At 39.2% G+C, this 20405-nt stretch overlaps 1 long non-coding RNA gene across 1 annotated transcript; it reads right to left on the reverse strand.

Annotated features, from left to right (window-relative positions):
* Nucleotides 1-1745: 1745 nt before the first annotated feature.
* Nucleotides 1746-12103, reverse strand: LOC146369091 (uncharacterized). Its single transcript, XR_014797461.1, has 4 exons — nt 11813-12103; nt 9870-9949; nt 6152-6272; nt 1746-3082 (listed from the first exon to the last, which is right to left on the reverse strand). It is a non-coding gene; the product is annotated as an uncharacterized LOC146369091 (long non-coding RNA).
* Between the last annotated feature and the right edge of the window lie 8302 nt (nt 12104-20405).

Genomic DNA, 20405 nt, shown 5'->3' on the forward strand with positions numbered 1-20405 from the left:
CAGCGGTCCTGTTGCTCTATTTTCACCTGTAAAGCAGGAGTGCGGTAGACGGAGGTGTGCTCTGGTGCAGATGTGCCGCAGCGGTCAGTGGAAGGATACGGCAGCTTCTCTGTGAATTTCCCATTACGTGGTTGCGCACTCGGTGCTTGTTTAGGGGGTTTTTTTCGCTGTAAAAAGAAGTTTTCTTCCCACGCACAACGGACGTTAATGTTTTTGTCACTTTTTATGGAATCAAACTCAAAGTAAGGTCAGTACTTCCACGCTTTAAACGCTGCACGCTCATACTCTCTCCGCACTCGATATATGATCCATTGTTGATCTGCACACAGCTGTTGTCACGAACGTCGCACTCGCTTACGTCACTGTCATGAGACATTCTCGCAAAAAAAATCATGGTTTTAGTAACGCAGTAACGCAGCGTTCCTACAGGAAAGTAACGGTAATCTAATTACCGTTTTTGCAATAGTAATCCCTTACTTTACTCGTTACTTGAAAAAAGTAACGCGTTACAAGTAACGCGTTACAGCCCATCTCTGCTTATAACATGAAATATTTAAAAAAATGACTAAACCTTTTTGTGTAGCTGGATAGTGTAGTGGTAAGACTACACACCTCTGGAGCTGGAGACACCCCATGCTAAAACCCAAGCCCTGGAATGGCGTGGCTACGTCTGCAGTTCAGACACAAGCATTTCACTACACGTTGTACTGTGTATGTGACAAATTAAATTGAAGACTATCTCATATTTTTATAACCATAGGTCAGATTTAAACAATTTGCTCCACAGTGCTTTAGAGGCAGGCACATTTACATTCCTGGTCTCCAAACATCCCAATCTCCAAATACATGAAAAACTGAAAGATGTGAATTGATGTATTAACTAATTATTATGGAAAGTGAAATGCTCAGTGATTTCGTGTTATTCGAAATTTGGCAAATTGATGATGATTCCTACAAATCACAACACACTGCCCTCTGCTACATATACTGCCTTTACCAGTTAAAATATTGATATCTGCATTGATATTAGCAACACTGGCCCTGTATTTACTTCGTGTTGAATCTATACCCAAATTTCTAATGTTGCACAGCACTAGTAAATATACTAAGTTGCTTTCCTGCTGGAAGGCAACAAATCCATGCCCTCATTCAGTGTTGTTGAACATTGTAAGCTTAACAGTATTACTGTCCAATGCTATTGGTCATGGGGCACCACTGGAGCCAATCATTTTTCAGGGTTAACCATCCTCTGCCCTTTGGACTTGCCCATACTACTGAATGTGGAGTAAATGACTGGGAACAAAAAATAGTGTAAGTATCTTCAAACATGAAAAAAGCCAGTAAATTAACCAAACCGCAGCAAAAACATCCTGTTTCACTTTGAGATAAATGATAGATTATGTATCAGAGATATGTGACACCATCAGATTCTCTTTTTTTTTTTTTGGACTAGTGATAACATTGAACAGCGTAACTGAGACACTGTGCTTATGTATGTGGATATATTCCCTTTTTAATTATACAAAACTACCCTCTGAGCTGCAAAGCCCACTTTATGATTATAAAAGACACTATAGAAAGACCATGTTTCTTCAGTGGCACTGCATGACAGAAATCTGTTTTCCTAGTTCTAAATTGGATTAGTGAGACGTTCTCCCACCGAGTGTGGAGAGAGAAGCAGGCATGTGGAAAACGCTCCTTACTAAGACGAATCGTCTGTGCGACACAAATCATGCTGAAAGGCATAGCTGCTTTTATTGTGGGCCACCGTGCGAGGATGACAAAACTAAACCCAGACACAAATTCATATACAAAAAGGAATACATGGGGACATGTGGCCTCTCCAGGAAAGGAAAAAGGCAAACAGATACGGGGAGAGAAAAAGAAAAAAAAAAAAAAAGAGTGAGCGTCTACAAACTCAATCACACAGAAATATCCCAAACTTAAATGTACACAAGCGCAGCTGGGCTCCTTCACAATAGAAAGGGTGTGAAATTAGTCCAGGGCATGTTGCACTGTGGGAAGGCTTTTAACACATGCCTGGACACCGGCGAGAGGTCACAACCCCTTCCTGTGAGCTGGTCATCGCTGCTCAAAAGGCCAGTTGAAAACAATTAGCTTGGTCATCTCTCGCTCAGAACCACGTCCCGCAGGAGCTTCAGTTCTGCTGGCAGAATCTTTGAGCCCAGCATGGAGCCAAACTTGGGTTCAGTTGAGTTAACGTTCACGTCAAGCACCAGAACGGGGGAAGAATGTGTATTGTGTTGGTGCCAGATGGGCCTATGTGAGTTTTTCTGAAACTGCTGGAATTTTCAAGCACCACAGTCAGAAGCCACCTTGCTGATAAGAGGTCAGAAAGACTACAGGAACTCAGACGGTGGTGGTGGTGATGGTGTGAAGGTGTTGGGAATGTTTCTTGGCACCATTTGGGTTTCACAAGTTGTTATCTCCAGATGGCTACTTCCAGTTTGACAACACACCGTGTCACAAATCTCAAAGGGTTTCATGACAATGAAGCAGATTTCAGTGGCCTTTACAATCACTACAACTGAATCTGTTTCATGTGGCAGAATGGGAGATTGGCAGAATTCCTCAGAGATTGTGATCCATGTTAACATGATAATATCTCATAGTTAGTTTTTCAGCTGTCCCAGATATGCTCTGAGATCTGGTGTCTGTTGAGGCCATTTGAGTACTGCAAACTTTTTGTCATGTTGAAGAAGCCAGTTAAAGATGATGCCATCGTTGGATGGGTACACTGTGGCCATGAAGTGACATGGTTAGCAGCAATACTCATGTAGGCTGTGGAGTTTAACTTATGCTTGTTTTGTACTGAGGAGATTAAAGCGTGCCAATGAAATCTCTCTCACACTATCATGAGAAAGTTGATAGTGAGACTCATCAGACCAGGCTACAGTTTTCCTGCCTTCTCTTGTCCAATTTTGTTGAGGCCATGTGAATTGTATCCTCAGTTTCCAGTTCTTAACTGACATGAGTGGTACTCAGTGTATTCTTCTGCAGCTGTAGCCCATCTGCTTCAAGGTTTGACATGTTGTGCATTCCGAGAAGCCCTTCTGCATACCTTGGTTATAACAAAGTGATTATTTCAGTTATGATGATGCTTAATTTGAATTTCAGCACATGATCTTGACATCCCTACATGGCTTTAACGCATTGAGTGAACATAGCAGTTAAACAAGTATACCTAATAAAGTGGCCCTTGAGAGTATTTGCGCAATGTATGCATTGTTTGCATACACTGTTAATATTTAACATATTGCAGATACAGTCTGTTTCTTATGAATAATCGGATATATTATTTGATATATAAACTATTATAATGGTTATAAAGGTAATGGTTATAAACAAATGATGTAATGGTAATGTAATTGTCAGTAAAAGACAATGTAATTCACTGCCACTGAAGATTCTGAGCATGAGATGAACATCATGTCATTTTTGTTCTGCTCCTCTCCTCTGTTAGCCATCGTAATTTGTAAAATGCCACAACAAAGCAATGACAGCCATCAGCCCCTCTAAGCTACACAAATTTTATTAAAATCTAATCACTGGCATCCAAGTTATTGTGGGTGACATTTGGGTGAAAAGACCAGGGTCGATCCGTAGCGTCTCTCCTGATTTCATTGTGGGGGACAATTATGACGTTGATCTAATCCCATTTCGTGTCTTGCCTAGATGCATGACTGCTAGATTTAGCAAATGCTAGGCGTCCTTGAGGAAGGTTTTGAGCATCTACTTCAGGAATTCTCCAGAAACTAAAACCCCAGTATTGACAAAATAAAGTCACATGCTTTCCTCTTGACCCAAAAAACACCTGCTACATGTTTGAAACCAAATACTCAGCACACACCTTTGAAGCTTAGACAATTCCAAATCACCTTCATTGAGTGAAGGTTATCTACTCAATCTCAAAGCGTAGAGTAGGCTTTTTTTCCTGCACGAAAAAAACAACAAAAAAAAAAACGTCCTGTCCTATTATGCATTTAGCAGAGGTGTTGGCTTGTAACTGCTGAACTGCTACAAAGGAGCAGATTTAAGGTTCAGATAAAAAACAGCAAAGGTGAACTTTGAAAACTAAAGTGCATAAAGAGAATATTTCATGCAAAGCTATCAAAGAGTTGCCTCTTACAGTTCATTTGTGAGGTTTAAAAGAGTTACAGTGAGAAGGCACGAAGTTCTATAAACATTTGGTTGTGGCTCAATAGTTTTTCCATTAGATTTAACACAAAGACTTAACATGATATGAGGCACTGTCAGCTGCAATACCAATCATGTAGTTTCAGTATCGTGTTTGGTACACCGTTTACAGGGAGTTAATGAAACTTTTGAAAAGGGGCATTGAGGTGCATTGCTTTTTTTTTGGTAAATAGTGTTTCAGCATAAATGTGGCTTTTTAATATTGATAATTTAGTTTTAGTCGCTTTTATTTTTGGAGTTTAAAGTTTTAATACTGGCTGTTGTTTAGAAGAGTAAATTCTCCTGCTTCTAGGTTAAATCTGAAGCTTCAGCCAGCAGCCAGGTTAACACAAAGACATTACAGTGCCTGGCATAGGACACCCAGCTTTAAGACAAATTGCTGTTGTTACATTTCAGATTATGTATGGCTCAAACAAACCAGCTATAATGTGGTCATTTGTGCTGTTTAACAAGTGGATTTTTTACCACTGGGTATAGCCAGGGTATTCTCTGCTTTTCTGAGCTATCCAAGCAATTCTAACCACATACCACCTGCAGCTTCATGTTTAATATTTTATGATTTTATGGAAAAGCAGATTTTCTAAAGTACCATGCTATTTCTTTACATTCATAAAAGGTTAAATGCTCGGTGCTGTGATACTATAAATGCAGCAGAAAAGTAATAGTAATGTCTGCAGTTCACAAGCAGTATCAGAGTCCTCCAGTGTTACCCACAATTGCCTGTTTGAAGTATGTATCTGCCAGCTGTAAAGAGTAGAGTGCACATTTGGGGATTAAGAGGACAAGTCAAGTAAAAGTCTTGAGTTGATAATCAAATCTCATTCAGCAAATTGCATCAGACTTGGCATGAAACAACTTTCACTATTTTTCTATATCTCAAAAATGGATATGTGTCTTTATAATGGGATATCTGAAGATAACTTATTGTTCAAAAGCTTAAAGTTCAACACTAAAGCTGCTTGAGCCTCTGTAGAAGCCATGCCTCTTATATTTCAACACAGTTGAAGAGACACATAAGCTACAGATATCTTAAACTAAGGCTATAAGATTGCATGAGACAGGAAACTTCTCATCGTCACGCTCGCAGGAGATTGTGATTAGAAACAAATGATGGGACTGAAAACTTTAACAACAATATTGTCATTCACATTTGTGCAGAAATACATACACAATGTCTTGCATTGCTAAACAAATGCATTCAGTGTAAAGCCTACAGTTCCGTTTTAATTTGAAAACACTTATAATAAAATGCATCAGGACATTTTTGGACATTATAAAAAAAAATTAAATAAATAAATAAATCCTAAAAACAACAAAAACACGCAACCTGAGCAGAAGAAGAAATGTAAACCAGCCTAGCATTGACAAAAGCTGGATGGTTAGTGGTTTGAATGGGAGTGGCATTGCACATGAGATGTTGCCACAATTATGCTTTGTTTTTGACATAATTGCTTTGAAGACAGAAACCAGGTCTGCAGCCGCTCGCTGTCAGTTGCTGTCCTCAAACTGACTTTGTTGACCATCTGCCATCACCTATTCAAAAGATCTTTTGTTTTACCCAAATCTACACTTGTATTTTTTTTTATTTGTCTGGTATTTTCTTTACTGTTAAATGTCTTCCACAATAAGAGTCTTCAAATTCTATTTATATTTGAGGGAATTACCAAAACTTGCACTTGAATATCTTAAAAGATATTCTCTTCCATTCCAAGAGCTGTCTGCCTGAGTCTATTAAACTCCAGACTTAGCAGGGCCTGTCTGACAGTGGAGGGCAGGTGGATTTAAAACCTCTCTATAACCCTGTCAATGAAGGAACTTCACTTTCCTTGTGTGTGCGCATGTGCATGCGTGCATGTGTGTGTGAGGTTGTGTAGGCATAGGTGGTGTGTGCGCATTAGTTCCCATGTGCCAAGCGTGTGAGTGAATGACTCACCTCCAGTGACGGTCTGGGATTGCAGAAAAAGAAAGACAGGGCTGGAGGTTAATCTGAGGTTGGTACAGTTCATCAGACTCCTGAAGTGATGTGTGGCAGCTGCGGGAGCAGCAAGCGGAGCCTGGAGAGGTGAATACAGAACTGCAGAATCAACAACACTGACTAATAATAGCCATCCTCACTTTGCACAGAGGTAAACAACAAACTTAAGACATATCTGACAACTGGAGACACTGTTAAAGGTGCACTAACTACTCTGTTTCTATTTAAAAGGCAGAAAAACCACACAGGTTATCCACGTTTTCTCTGCCACGTGAGCCTTTTTCAGGCAAGTACATGACTGGGAATACAGTGAGTACAACAGTGATTTGACAGTTTCTGCCCAAACATTAATGCCATCAGTGACACTCAGCAATAGACTGACTATGGTATGCAGCAGCTTTTTTCTTTTAGCAGTGCATTTCCATGAGGATCTTCAGGAAACAAAAGCAAAAGTTGAATTGAATCCATGAAATATTTTACAATTGAAAATCTACTTGCATTTCTTGTAGGAGGTTCCAGTTCATGACATGTAAATCCATTTGGCCTGCACAGTTTTAAGTGAAATAATGCAATATGCATTGCATTACATTTATTACATACATTATATAATAGCACTAATAAACCTAATGTTATTAGTTATTTTTTTTTAAATAAGTATATATACTTATTTTCTGTCTGTTTTACAGTATGTGACTGACAGATACGCACTTTAAAATTATTACTATGTTTATAAAAAAAATAGATGGAACATTTCTGTGCAATTAAAATTAAAATTGAAATAATCATCAGTTCCCTGGGTAAGATTGTTCATTCCTTAAAATCTTTGTTGGAATTATTTTTAAAAAATAAATCATATTGCTATTAAAAATATAGTCCTGTAAACGCTTTTTAAATATACAGCTTTCTGTTCTCTTTCTCTTTATATAGTGAAAACAGTTTTACTCTCTACTTACTCACCTTACCCACTTCGAGAGAGGGGAGGTAAGGAAAGCAAGAAGAGGCATTGAACTAGCTGTTTCTAAAAGAGGAGACAAAAAGGGAAAGAGCCAGCCTTTATGGGGCTGTGCTGGAGAGGCTAGCTGTGTCAGAGAGAAGCAGAAGGAGGCAGAAAAAAGTGTTTGCCCCAGAGTCAGAGCAGCAGCAGATAAACAACCTGCAAGCATAAAAGTCGGGAAGGCAGGAGATCTCCAGCATCACTGACATAGATCTTGTAAGCGGGGTGGGAGCTTGTCCTCACTTGTACTTTGTGTTTAATGCTAATTATCAATGCTGGCATGCAATCCCACTAAAATACAGCGCGGGATGTGATAAACAGTATACAGTACCTAGCCTTTTGCTCAGAGCGCCTCTGTTTTTAAGTGCTCACAGAGCTGTTAGCGCTGTTGTTCCTAATCTTATTAACTGAATACTTACCAGCTAAACAACAAAAGTAAAAATCAATTATTAAGCTGTAATAGCAGGAGCGCACTTTAAGCCGAAAACCTCTTTTCACCATTAACCTGTAACAAAATAAAATAAAATAAAAAACAGGAATGCTGTTTGAACACTGTCAGCTTTTTGTTAAGCATGTGTGCAGCATTTATGGCAACAGCAGAAAATGAGCAAATGCAAAAAGCCATTCACAATAAGACTACTAAGCCTCCAGAAGCACAGCCTCTTTAGCCTCAATATGAAAAGACCCACAGTCAGACCTGGTATGTGCTCTTTTGGATTACAGAAAAATCCTAGAGAAAAAAAAAAAAAAAAGATTACTGCACCTCTTAGCCAACGTACATGCAATGAGAAAGCTGAATGAATGAATAATTATGGCAAAGAGGGCCTGAAGGAAGGTGAAGAGAATAATGGAAGGAGAAATGGGGAGGTCGCATGGGGTGGTAGGACTGCAAAATTGGTATTTAAAGTGCAAACAACAGAGCATTTGTGAACTGTATGGTGAGATATGAGTTTGTCTCGCTGATGCATGCAGCTATCGAAACATTTCCCTTTCATATTTACTCAAAAGAGCCTTTGAAAAATCTGAAGAGGGAAGCTCAGTAAATAAGTTTTACAAGAACAGCAGTTGTGAGTGGAAAAAAAAAACAACCCTCTCTTTATGACAAAGAATGAACACGCTGAAGTCAGTTTACAGTGAGATCAATGGAGCGTTCAAATAATTGACTAAAAGTTTGTGAAATAAATAGATGAACAAGGCTCATATTGAATTAAGATTTTTCTTCATTTTAATGCTTTGTTTACTTTTGGGCAGAAATGCTGCAGTGAAATCCTCGAGTTACAGTGCAATTCAGATTCCGCAGGGAGCTCAATTATATTGATTTTACTGTGAGCAAAATGAAGAGTACCCCAAACACATGGTGGCATTCGTGTTATGTGTATTCCAAAAGTGAATGTGGGAATAGTACATAAGAGCATTTTTTTTTCTGTCATATGTGTACTGTGACAGTGGTCAGTGTTCACATTAAACATGGCTAGCCCCACCCACCTGCTTTTTAAACCTTCTGTTTACTGGGACCAGCCAATTAGAAGAAAGTTGGCTTAACAGGAGGAGGAAGGGCACTAAAGTGGCTTGTCTCAGATAATGGATGAACTGAAGGGTTGCACAAAGGCTCTGTACAAGATTGTTTTGAACTGCAAAGAGCCACACGAGTGGAGTCTAAGAATAAAAATAATGAGCTGGGAAAGAGCATAATAACTCCCCTTCAGCAGCAGCTGTGACTATCCAATTCAGCTGCCATTGCATACAAGTCATGAGAAGCAAGAATTTGGTATATAACTTCTACACCTTGTTTTGCAGACTTTATTACTTTTTTCATTTTGATCAGATGTTTTCACTGATTTTATAAAATTAGCTTTTTTTCCCGACCACAAAATGATCTCCCTTATGAAAACTTCAGAGCTGAGCTGTCAATCAAAGTTATCTCAACAGGTGAAAAACAATGAGTGCACATTCCAACAGGAAATGTTCAGACTTGGCTCTGTAATTACAAGCTTGGGAAAAATATACAGTCATGTGCAAAACTCTTAAGCCACCCCTCATTTCTTAATATTATGCTTCCAACTAGGCCAGACTTGATGTGTTGTCTAGGCTTTCAAAGTGTTTCTTGGCTGTTTGTTCACTCAGTTGCAGTCCAGTCTTTGTTAAGTCTCTTAACACTGACCTATGAATCACGCAGGCATATAAAAGACACTTAACTCCAGGGATAAATCAGTATTGTGTCTACATGTAACACACAAGTTAGCAAAAGCATATCATTTTGTTCTACAGTTTAATCCAAGTAAGACACAGTTTGCATAAATACATTAATATTGTTACTCCAGCAAGATTCTCAAAGTGCTATTAGTTTAAAAAAAAAAAGGCATGATGTGCAGCATAAATGGTCTGAGTGGCTGTTAAGAAGCCTATTTTAAAGAAGGTAAACTGAGAGAAAAGGCTGAGGTATGCCACCTGAATGCAAAACACGCTCACAAAATGAGTGGCAACAGGTCTTATGAATCTAAATTTGAAATTTGGTTGAAATCAATATGTACAGATGAGGTAGAGAGAGAGGCGCAACAGCGAGTGTCTACATCTACAGCCATTTGTAAAATAGGATGGAGACTTTCAGCCAGTGGCAGTGGAGATCTTGTCAAAGTTGATAGAATTATGAACACAGAAAAGTACCTTCAGATTTTTACCCACCAAGCAATACGACATGTGAAGCGTCTGATTGGCAGCATCTTCATTTTTCATGACAACGATCCCAAATAGTAAAGGCATACCTGAATAGAAAAAACACACAATGGAACACTTTCAGTCATGGATTGTTCTCCCAGGAGCCCAAATTTCAACATTATTCAAGCAGAGAGCAAGTGGAACAAAAGGCAGCCAATATTTAAAGAAGAGTTTTGAATGTGTTTCAAGAAGCCTGGAGGACTATTCCTGAAGACTACTTAAAGAAATGACAATAAAGGTTGGCTAAAAGAGTTCACGGCTTATTAAAGAATAAAGTTGGTCACCGCAGGTCTTTGCTTTCAAGCTTGTTGAGACTGTACAAACTCTGTTTTTGCCTTTTATACTGTGGTTTTATGTATGATTGTATATTTCAATAAATCTTTGCACCCGTTTCCTATCTAACCAAATATAAAGAAACATGGGTGGCTCGAGACTTTTGCACAGTACTGTATACTATATGAATAAGAGTATATATGGATGTAAATATTTGCCACCTATGCAGAGTTTGTACAATGTTGGCTCAATTCAAATGAACTGATCACTTCTAACACAATAGCTGTCAGTGCACTTCCTGCAATCAGCACGGCACACTGGATAATCTACTAAATGTGCAAAGTGCATCTTAAATGACAGGAAGTGTGCTTCCAGGCAGCCATAACTAACAAATAACGTGCACAGTGCCAGAGTCAGAAAGCCTGTCACATTATATTCTAAATGCTCAGTAAATCTGGCTCTGTGAGCTTACGTCAAGCAATTGTAGATTTTTAACAGCAGCGTTATAAATCAATGACAGGGGCAGATCAGAGGGTTACCTTGAAGACAAAGGCCAAAATTAAAAACTGTTGAATGAATGAATCTATAGTACCAAATGGCAAACAATACAAGCGTCCAGATTAGAGCCAACTTCCTCTGTATTTGGTTTGCCATAAGTGACAGCATAAATGAGTAATTGAGTTAGTTCAAGAGCTTTCGGTGCACTTGATATATAAACAAAAAAAAAACTTTTTGAAGAGTCCACCCTTCACAGCTGGGAGCCTTATCTTCAAAAGAGTGCCAGCACTGGGGCGCCACTCTGCAGGGCAAGAAAACACCAGAACATCTTACACCCTCCACATCAAAATGCAACAAATGAAAGGCATGAAATTCTCTCTGAGAGGAGCCCCAACCCTCACAGACCACACCATCAGGTGAGGGTGCAGCCAAGCTGTCTGGTAAATACAGCTCTGCTTCTCCTAGCGATCCCAGTCTTTCTGCCAAGAATCTTGTTCTTCGTTATTTTAATTCTGTTCCCTCTCCAGGATACACACCTCTTCCACACAAACAATCTTCACTTTTTTCCACACATTCACTCCCTCCGACACATGCCCCTCCTGTTTTTCTTTGCTTTAAAAAAAACTAAATCAATCTGACGCCCCCCCCCACCTCCTTTCTCGTCTATTTCTCTCTCCTGTGCATGCCGAAGTGTTTTGCCATGGCTCTTACCTTTTCCCCTGTAGGGCTGTGTGTCTGCTGTAATGAATTGTACTTAATTGCCAACTGGGACCCACAGCCTTAAATATAATTCTCAGGACACTTAACCCGGGTCACAATGAATGATAAACACACCTTAATAAATGGGCTTGTGCTCAGAGCGGAGAAGAAAACCATTTTTCTCTCAAGGCCCTACCACAGGTAGGCAGACACACAGAGGGTATTGTAAATAATTGCAGAAATAATTGGTACTTTTAAACACATAATCCAATTTTCACACTTTGAGGGCATATTCACATAACACCGCCTGCCTATTCACCTGAAGTAGAACTGAAAATAAAGTGAACAAAGCTTAATTTAGCCCTCTGCATTAAATCTATGTGGCGTCTACAACAAGAGCAGCTAACACTGTTGCCAACATATGCAGGTGTATGGTGTACCTGGGTTGCTGGGTGATTTTGCTGCGAAAGCCAGAACTGGTGGTGGAGTTCCTCTCTTTCAGGTCACGCCTTTTCTTTCAGTCAAGTCAAAAAAATAGCGGCCGAAGATGTTCTACCACTCATCACCCAAAGAATCTGGAGTGTTTGTCATGTAACTGTGTGTGGAGCAGGCAGATAGGACCCAAATGCAAACTTTCAGAGGCAACACGTGAACTCAAAAAAACTCAGCTTTATTGCTGGCACAAGTCAATACAGAAACTAAACTAGGACCAGAACACACAGCCAGGTATGAGGGAGATCGCAGCACTGGACAGAAGAAAACAAAGGGCTTAAATACACAGGGAATGACGAGGGAACAGGAAACACATGGGGAACACAGCTGGGGCAAATTACACTCAACGAGATAGAGGACGGAAAGCTAAACATAACACATGAGACGAGGTACCTTCAAAGTAAGAGAAGGAAAACAAAACATGGTGCACACAGACAGGAGACCACCAAAGTAAAACAGGAACTAACCAGAACACAGAAATGCAGACAGACACGCCGAGACATGACTGGGGAAACATGGATAAACATGACAGGCAGGGGGGAACAGAATGAAACATGAAGAGGGAAGCAAGACACAAAACTCACAAATACAAACACAGACACACAGAAAGAAAGACACAGAGGGCAAACACACGAGAGGGAATCTAATAAACAAAAGCTAAACAGAACAATATTGGCACTATAGAATAAACTCAAGACTAACAAAGTGGACTTAAACATAAATCATAATACAAAATGAGAAAAACACAAGAAAACTCTAAACCCTGGGTCAAATGACCCAGGACCACGACAGTGTTCACCTTTCCAAAAACCAAAAACTTTGTGAGCAAAGGAGCAAGAAATAGTTTCTCTGCTTTACCATAAGCCACAAATGTGAGCTGCCTACAAGTTATAAGAAAAAAATATTTAGTATTGAAAAATCCACTGCATTAGAATTTGATTACCTTAGCATTGGTCCTGTATGCTATATTACACTCAATGACAGCTTCATTAGGTACACTTGTTTAATTGGTTATTGACACAAATATCTATCAGCCCATCGCCCATGGCAACAACTTAATGCACTTAAGCATGTAGGTTCAAACTGGGAATTAGAAGTAGGAAGGCAATCCTAAGTGATTCTAAATATGGCATGTTTATTGGTGGCAGATGAGTTGGTCTGAGTATTTCAGAATCTGGTGATCTACTGGGATTTTCCCATATATCCATCTCTAGAGTTCACAAAGAATGGTAAAAAAAAAAATAGAAAATAGCCCGTGAGCAGCAGTTCACTGGGTGAAAATGCCTCGTTAATGCCAAATTTAAGAGGAGAACAGCCAGACTGCTTTAAGATGATAGAAAGGCAACAATGACTCAAATAACCAGTTGTTTTAACCGACATATGCAGAAGAGCATTTTTCAATGCACAACACATTGAACGCTGAAGCAGACTGGATACAGCAGCAAAAGACCAAACCATGTCCTATTTCTGTGATCTAGGAACAGGACCCTGAGGCTACAATTCACAAAACCGCACTAGAATTGGACAACAAAAGATTTGAAAAACATTGCCTGCTCAGATAAATGTTTCTGAATCATCCTTCAGAACGTAGGGTCAGAATCTGGAGTATTGTTTATACACCACAGACTACCTAGTTATCATTGCTGACCATGTTATTGTATGTCCATCCCTTTATGACCACAGAGTGCCCATCTTCTGATGGCTGCTTCAGGCAGGATAACACACAATATCACAAAGGTCAGATAATCTCAATCTGGTTCTTCGGACACGGCAATGAGTTCACTCTACTTAAATGGCTTCCACAGTCCCCAGAGCTCAAGCCAATAGAGGAACTTTGGGATGTGCTGAAACATGAGATTCACATCATTTCTCAAGTAACATGGATACATATGGATTCAATGTACAAACAACAGAGCATAAATGTATAATATCTTAGAATGATATTCTAATATTAGGAATAACTGTCTCTGTCCTGAAATAGAGATAATCCATGTAGCCTGTGTTCACTACCCACCATCTATCCACTATCCTGTGATGTCATGCACTGATTTGTTTTAAAGCCTCCAGTTTGGCATTAGTTGCCCATCGCCATTTTATTTTATAACCAGATGAGGGGTGAATCTGACTGAAAAACCAAGGACTTGCCCATCGCAGTGTAGCCAGACCCTAAAGCATACTTTGATTTATTAGTTATTTTATTAGAAAAGGGACCATAATTTACATTAATGAGCATCATGCTCTATTGAAGTAGATGTGAATTAGCAATTGGGATCATAAAATTACTCTGAGAATGTTTTCTGAAGTATGGAGCAGTTGGTTTCTTTCTTTTTTTTATCAGAAGTCTCATTGTAACCAGAAGAAATGCCATCTGCTGGCCATTAAAAGAGATTAATCTCACCTTCCAGAGCTCAACATTATGTCCACCATAGCTGGACTGGCCATCGGGCCGATGGTGATTTTTCGTTTTTATGGGCCGATGTTTTGGGGGTTTTTTTTTCGTTTTTTTCCGTAATGGTATAAACACTGAAAGGTGGTGGATTGGCCAGATGCTGGGAGATGTGTAAAAATAACTCAATTGTTTGTTGGTGGCTATTGCGGAGCTTCCACAGATTCAGTAACATTAGCAAGTGGTGGAGGCCAGCAGATGCAACATGCTGGCAGGTGGATGATGGAAAGGCAGGAGGAGCAGAGACCCGAGGCGGTGAACTGAACTTCAGGTAAGAAGTTATGACCTGCAGTCTATCTGGGTCAGATATAAACCAAGTTTAGGTGTAGTTTATTTTCGTTATGCTGACTTTTTACAGTCAGTTACAATAACTCGTACTGCGTACTAGCTAGCATGACAGAGTTTATATACTGCTGGGCAGGTGCTATGATGTTATTGATGTTGAACTTGTTTTATCTTATTTTATTTATAAGGTTAGTTATTAGAGTTTCCAACCGTCCCGTAAAAAACGGAATGGTCTCGTATTCAGAGAAAATATTGTGCATTTCGTATTGAGGTGAAAAGGAACACAGTTTGTCCCGGACTTCAGCTACAATGAAAAAGACACAAAGCTGGAGTTATTCTGTGTCTTTGCTGCACAGCTGCCTCTTCTTCTCTCATTCTCTCCCTCTCCTGTTTCTACTTCAATCATGAAACTGATCAATAATCAGCTGATTGGCTTTTCTCTCTTGTTTGTTTATCGCCCACTTTGCGCCAGAAAGAGGAAACTAGCGGATGTCGCGCTAAACAACAGCAGCACGTTTAAGCTTGATCAGCTGTTGTTAGAATTTATTTAATATTAATTTCTAGTATCAGCTGATGTTTGCTGGAGCCAAAGCTGTAAAAGCTGCTGGTCATGATATCGGTTTGGTTATCTGGTGAGAGGGAAACATGAAGATGAAACCAGGAGATGTTCTTACTGAATCATCAGAGCTGAACAGGTGATGGAGAAACAGGTTTACCTTTTAGGTGACATGAATGAGTTGAAGGGAAGTTATGAACTGTTTCTGAGAGACAAATAACGCCAGGATCCTTTTCTAAGTAGCTGACAGCTGGTAACTGTGCAGGGGCGGGTCTAGCAAAGTTTTGCCAGGGGGCCAGGTAGGGCATTAACAGGGAAAAATATTCTCATTTAAAATGTCTCGCTTTTAACAAATAATTATCTGAATCTTACAACAAACGTTTTCATCTGATGTAAAATGTATAGAAATCCACTACATAATAATTTTTTTTTTAGGGTCCCATCATAATTTCTTCAGAAGTAGCTAAGTACTGTATATGATGCCAGTATTTTCCCACATTTTCTAGATGCTGTACCAGTACTGCGTGTAAAATGCCATCAAAAAGTCAATTAAGTTTTATTCTTTCTCACCTGTCTTTCTGTCTCCTTTCACTTTTTAAAGGTTGCCATGTTAGAAAAAATATTTTGCCCTGCCATGCTGTTTATTGATGTGGCAAATGAATGGTTTATGAAAATATATCTAAATCTGTCATCAGTAATCAGTAATGATCATGTCTCACCTCTAGTCTCCTCTGTCTTAATTTCAGGTTTTCACCATGTGTTGTAGATAGTTCAGGAGGTTAACTCAACCAAGCAGTCTACTTTCGGGTACTGTTTAGAATACCAGAATAGGGAGGATGGTGTAGGTTTAAGTTTATTAGACTGATACATATAACTTTATTAGACTGTACATCACTGTGACAACAGTGTTTGTTTTCATTCAAAGGCTTTATGGTTTTTCCTATAATACCTGGTGCGCCGGTCTCTAGTGAAAATGCCCAGGCTGATTTTTTGTCCCAGTCCAGCCCTGATGTCCACCTTTGACATACAGTCTGTGTTATTCCAGTTTTCCTTCAGCACTTAAAGCTATATGACACCAAGCAGCAGTTATATTTCAGAAATGCACAACCCTGGCTATGCTTTGAGTAGTTACCAAATCACTTTAAGATATCTCGTCTTTCATGAATCAGATGACGACATGAAAGAAAAAGTAAAATAGAAGTAAGCTGAAAATTTAGATGTCAATAAGCTCACAGTTCTCTCTCAAGGCTGTTATTTGAGTCTGTAAAAGCAAAGGCAGCTGACTGGAAATGAGAAGCACTGCTCTGCCTGTTGTCTTAAATGAAAGAAATACAAAAAGTCACCATGGATTTCTTTGATGTAACTGCCACTGTCATCTTAAAAGGCGCACCACAATGCCAAATGACCACGACAACTGTAACAAAGGGGGGGCAAGGTTTAGTGTGGTAATTATGAACATTCAGGAATTCAAAATCCTGTTGCTTCAAGTTGGCTTTTGTCCCTACTGTTAAAATAAGCCCAGTCAATCCTATGTGTTTGCTTTTCATTCATGAACAACCCCCTCAAACACACACAGACACACACTGCTTTGGTGAGGGTTGTGTCCACTCTGTATCTGTTGCCAGCACATAGATGTACTGGTTTTGACACGCATGCATAATAGAAAGCACACTGGCCCAGAGGAACTGAGGAGCATAGAAAAGAGGCACAGGGAGCAGTTAGGATGTGTGGCCAGTAGGACAAGCTACCTCTGCTCTTCAGCCGCCCTGCTCTTTTCCCCTCCCGCCATCTCGTTCTGACACATGCTGCAAATGCAAAGCCAGATCAAAGTTAGTGTAGCCCTTATGAATAAAAGAGCACACCCCATCTGTGCAAGCTGCAGAAAGAGAGAGGTTCAACAGTGTGTCTGAAAGAAAAGCAAAACAAACTACACATGGGGTAGCGGGTACAGCCAATGCACTGCTGTGGCCCTGCGTCCATATGGGATGACCAAACCCTGAGAACCTGCCTTTTCTCTCTCTCACTCTATCTCTCTGCAGCCGGTGCCAGAATCGATTTGATTGTGAAAATACATGAAAAATATCTTCCTGATTTAATGAAGATAATAATGGTGCTATTTAAAAACTGGACATTCAGTGGATGAGCCGAGCAGATTGATTAGTGAAGTTTTATGGTTCACTGAAGGCAGAATCAGTGACAAGGCATCTCCATTTAACCATATAGAAAAGAAACTGACTTTTATGTTTTATGTATAGTATTTGTTGCACATTTTTAAGAGGATTTTCAGTTTTTTTTCCCACGCGGGTACCCTAAATGGCCTTATATGTGTCTTCTATAAGCACTGCAATCTGCTGTAACACCTTTAGCACATGGGTTTCAAGATGGTAGTGCAATGATCTTCATGTTATATCCTGTAATGACAAGTCACAAGTATGCATTCATCAGTCGATATTCACATGCTGTATTAGGTTTGCTGCTGTCCTCCACATCAAACTTTGCTTGCGCCTCACATACTTCTTGAAACCAGTATCTTTGAAATCTTCGCTGTAGGAACATGAGTTGGCTTCATGTTCGAATACCTCAAGTCCTTCTCCAAAGACAGGGCAGCTAATACTCTGTCCAGTTTTTGTTTTGTAAGCACTATATTTAAAAAAAAAAAAAAAAAAAAGCATAGAAAAGCAAGATTTATGATGGAAAACTTAAAGCCACAAATCTCACACCAGGCATATTTCCCAAAAAGCTCTAAAAATTAAGCTCGACTAGACTTTGCCTGATTCAGCCTTGGCAGGAAATTCTCACGGTTGGCACAAATATGTCTCAGCATCAAAGATATATTATCGTTGCACGCCAACTGCTGAGGACACAGCAAGTGCTGGACCTGGGGAAGTTGTGTGAAGAATAACAAGCGAGACTGATGAAAGTATTATCAGTAGCAGCAGAGTTGTACACTAGAGTTAGCCTAATGATAAGGCTGGTAATCCTTAATTTGTTTTTTGCTGCGTTCAAACAGATTCAATGAGCATTTTAGTTATATCTAAAATATTAGATGTAATTACTACTTTGCTCGTTGCAATTTAGATCCATGACAATCCGGACTTGGATATGGAATGTAAACACATGATCACTTTTATCCTGTTAAGCATAAGTATGAAATGTTCCTGAATTTTTGAATTGTTCAGTCCACGTTGACATTAAGAAGTGGGTAAATCAAGACAGTGACTTAAAAATATGCAGTAATAAAAGAACCTTTTATTGGAGCTGATTGCTCTAATAAATACTGCTGCCTGTAAGCTGCAGCAACTGGTGAAACAGGTTTGTTGCAGTGGTTGCTTCAAAGTCAGTGACAACTCATAAGTCATTGGCTGTCTTCAAAGAGACTTTGGTGCATCAAGATGGAGTCAGTCTGCTATCAGTTTGTGATTAAACAGGGTCAACTTCTCAATTACATACATTGTTTGGCATAATGTGATGATGAACTGTAATAAATTAGCAACAAGAGTACTTAAGGGTAGGGGCTATACTAAAAACTTTAATTTTTTATGATGTTTTTATTACAACATGCTCATGTCTGACTTTTGACCTATGAACTTGAAGCATTACATGGTAAACTGGTGTATGTTATTTTCTACACCCATTTGACTGGAGCAAAATACTTATACATGTCTCTGGCATGTATAAGCTGTAAAAACTTGAGATTTTAAGATGTATTCGTGCAGTGTGTGATTTTATAAAATGTTTTGGCGTCATAGTAAAGTTGTAGATTGCCATGTTGAAAAAATGAAATATGTGTTGTACAGCTCTCTCCATGCCTTTTCATATGATATATTACTCAATAAAGTTTCTTAAAAAAAAGAATTCAAGGTCAACTTTGACTTTTGGCGCTAACAATGAAGGTCAAGGCGAAATGCTTAGCCAGCACAGGTACTCATGTCCCTCTTAGGCCTAGTATACTGTTGTGAAGACAATATACTAGGCCATAAAAAATCTGGGTAATATAAAGTTTTTACTGATTTTCACATTTGGCATGTCCTTCACCAAAAAAATTAAATGCAACTTCCAGACAACCACCATTTTTTCCTAGTCACAAGGATGCTGGTAACCGACTTTTATTCTATTTGACTGAGCCATCAGCAGGAACAGTGTTCTTCCACATTTTACACAGTATAATGCTTTGTTGGAGGTCTGGCCCAACACACTGCTCTCACTCTCAGACATATTTGGGCTTGTTTCATTGTTATGCACTCTAGGGAACATAAATGCATGGCATCACTATATATCATGGTATTGTGAAATGACATAAAATCAATATTATTAAAAAAATTATTCCGGCACCATTGTGGATGGTGTGATATAGCATAGCCATGCTTGACATTTAAGTTAGATGTATCAAAGTTCCTCAAAGGCTCTTCTCTTATACATTGTTCACAAGAATGAGACAAATGTCAGGCAGTAGTGACCTTTCACCACCAAAATCTAATCGGTTCATCATTGATTCTAAGGAAGTGTTTTTGCTGAAATTGTAGAATGTACAGTGTAAGAGAAATGCGAGCCATTAAAGTGCGAGAGATTGTATGTTGGTTGGGATATTTCCTTCTGTACTTCAATTTACACTGTATTATACCTTTATATCTGTTATATCAAACTAGAGTAGGTATACTTGTTTCATAGATCAGGATCAGTAAATTGTAGGGCAACTCTTTTTTAAACTTTATTTGTAAATTCATTTTCTAATCCTACCTTGTATGAAGCTAAAACGCAACTGGACAAACCTCAAAGTTCATACTCTTGTGGTGTCTTCACTTAATGTCTTTAGTTAATTAAGATGACAAAAAGTTATTTTTAAAAGCATTAACAAACAAAAAGAAATAAACAAAGTAGCCAACACCCCAACTTTTTGTGATATTACAGGATTTCTGGTACTTCTAAACTAAACTTCAGAATCACAATTTCTAGAAGTAGCATGGGTACATCTGTACGAACAAAAACCATTTGTTCCTGTTTCAGTGTTCTATTCAACGGTGCTTCCTCTAGGTAAACACCATTACCACAGCTTTATTCTCTTAGTCTTACCCTGAGGAAATGGGCCGAGGCAACGAAACACTCTGATGTAATATGCCCGGCACAGATGCGTTTACAGTGTGTTATTAATCACAGGAAGATCATTTGCTCCTCCGGGCCGCCCAGGAGCTTAATTTCATTTGTTCCCATCGATTTAACGGCCATTTCAGAAACGGGAGGGGGGGTTGTTGTGGTG

Source organism: Perissodus microlepis, chromosome 17 (genome assembly GCF_051167445.1).
Source record: "Perissodus microlepis isolate ML-2025 ecotype Zambia chromosome 17, ASM5116744v1, whole genome shotgun sequence".
Classification (NCBI taxonomy): Eukaryota; Metazoa; Chordata; class Actinopteri; order Cichliformes; family Cichlidae; genus Perissodus; species Perissodus microlepis.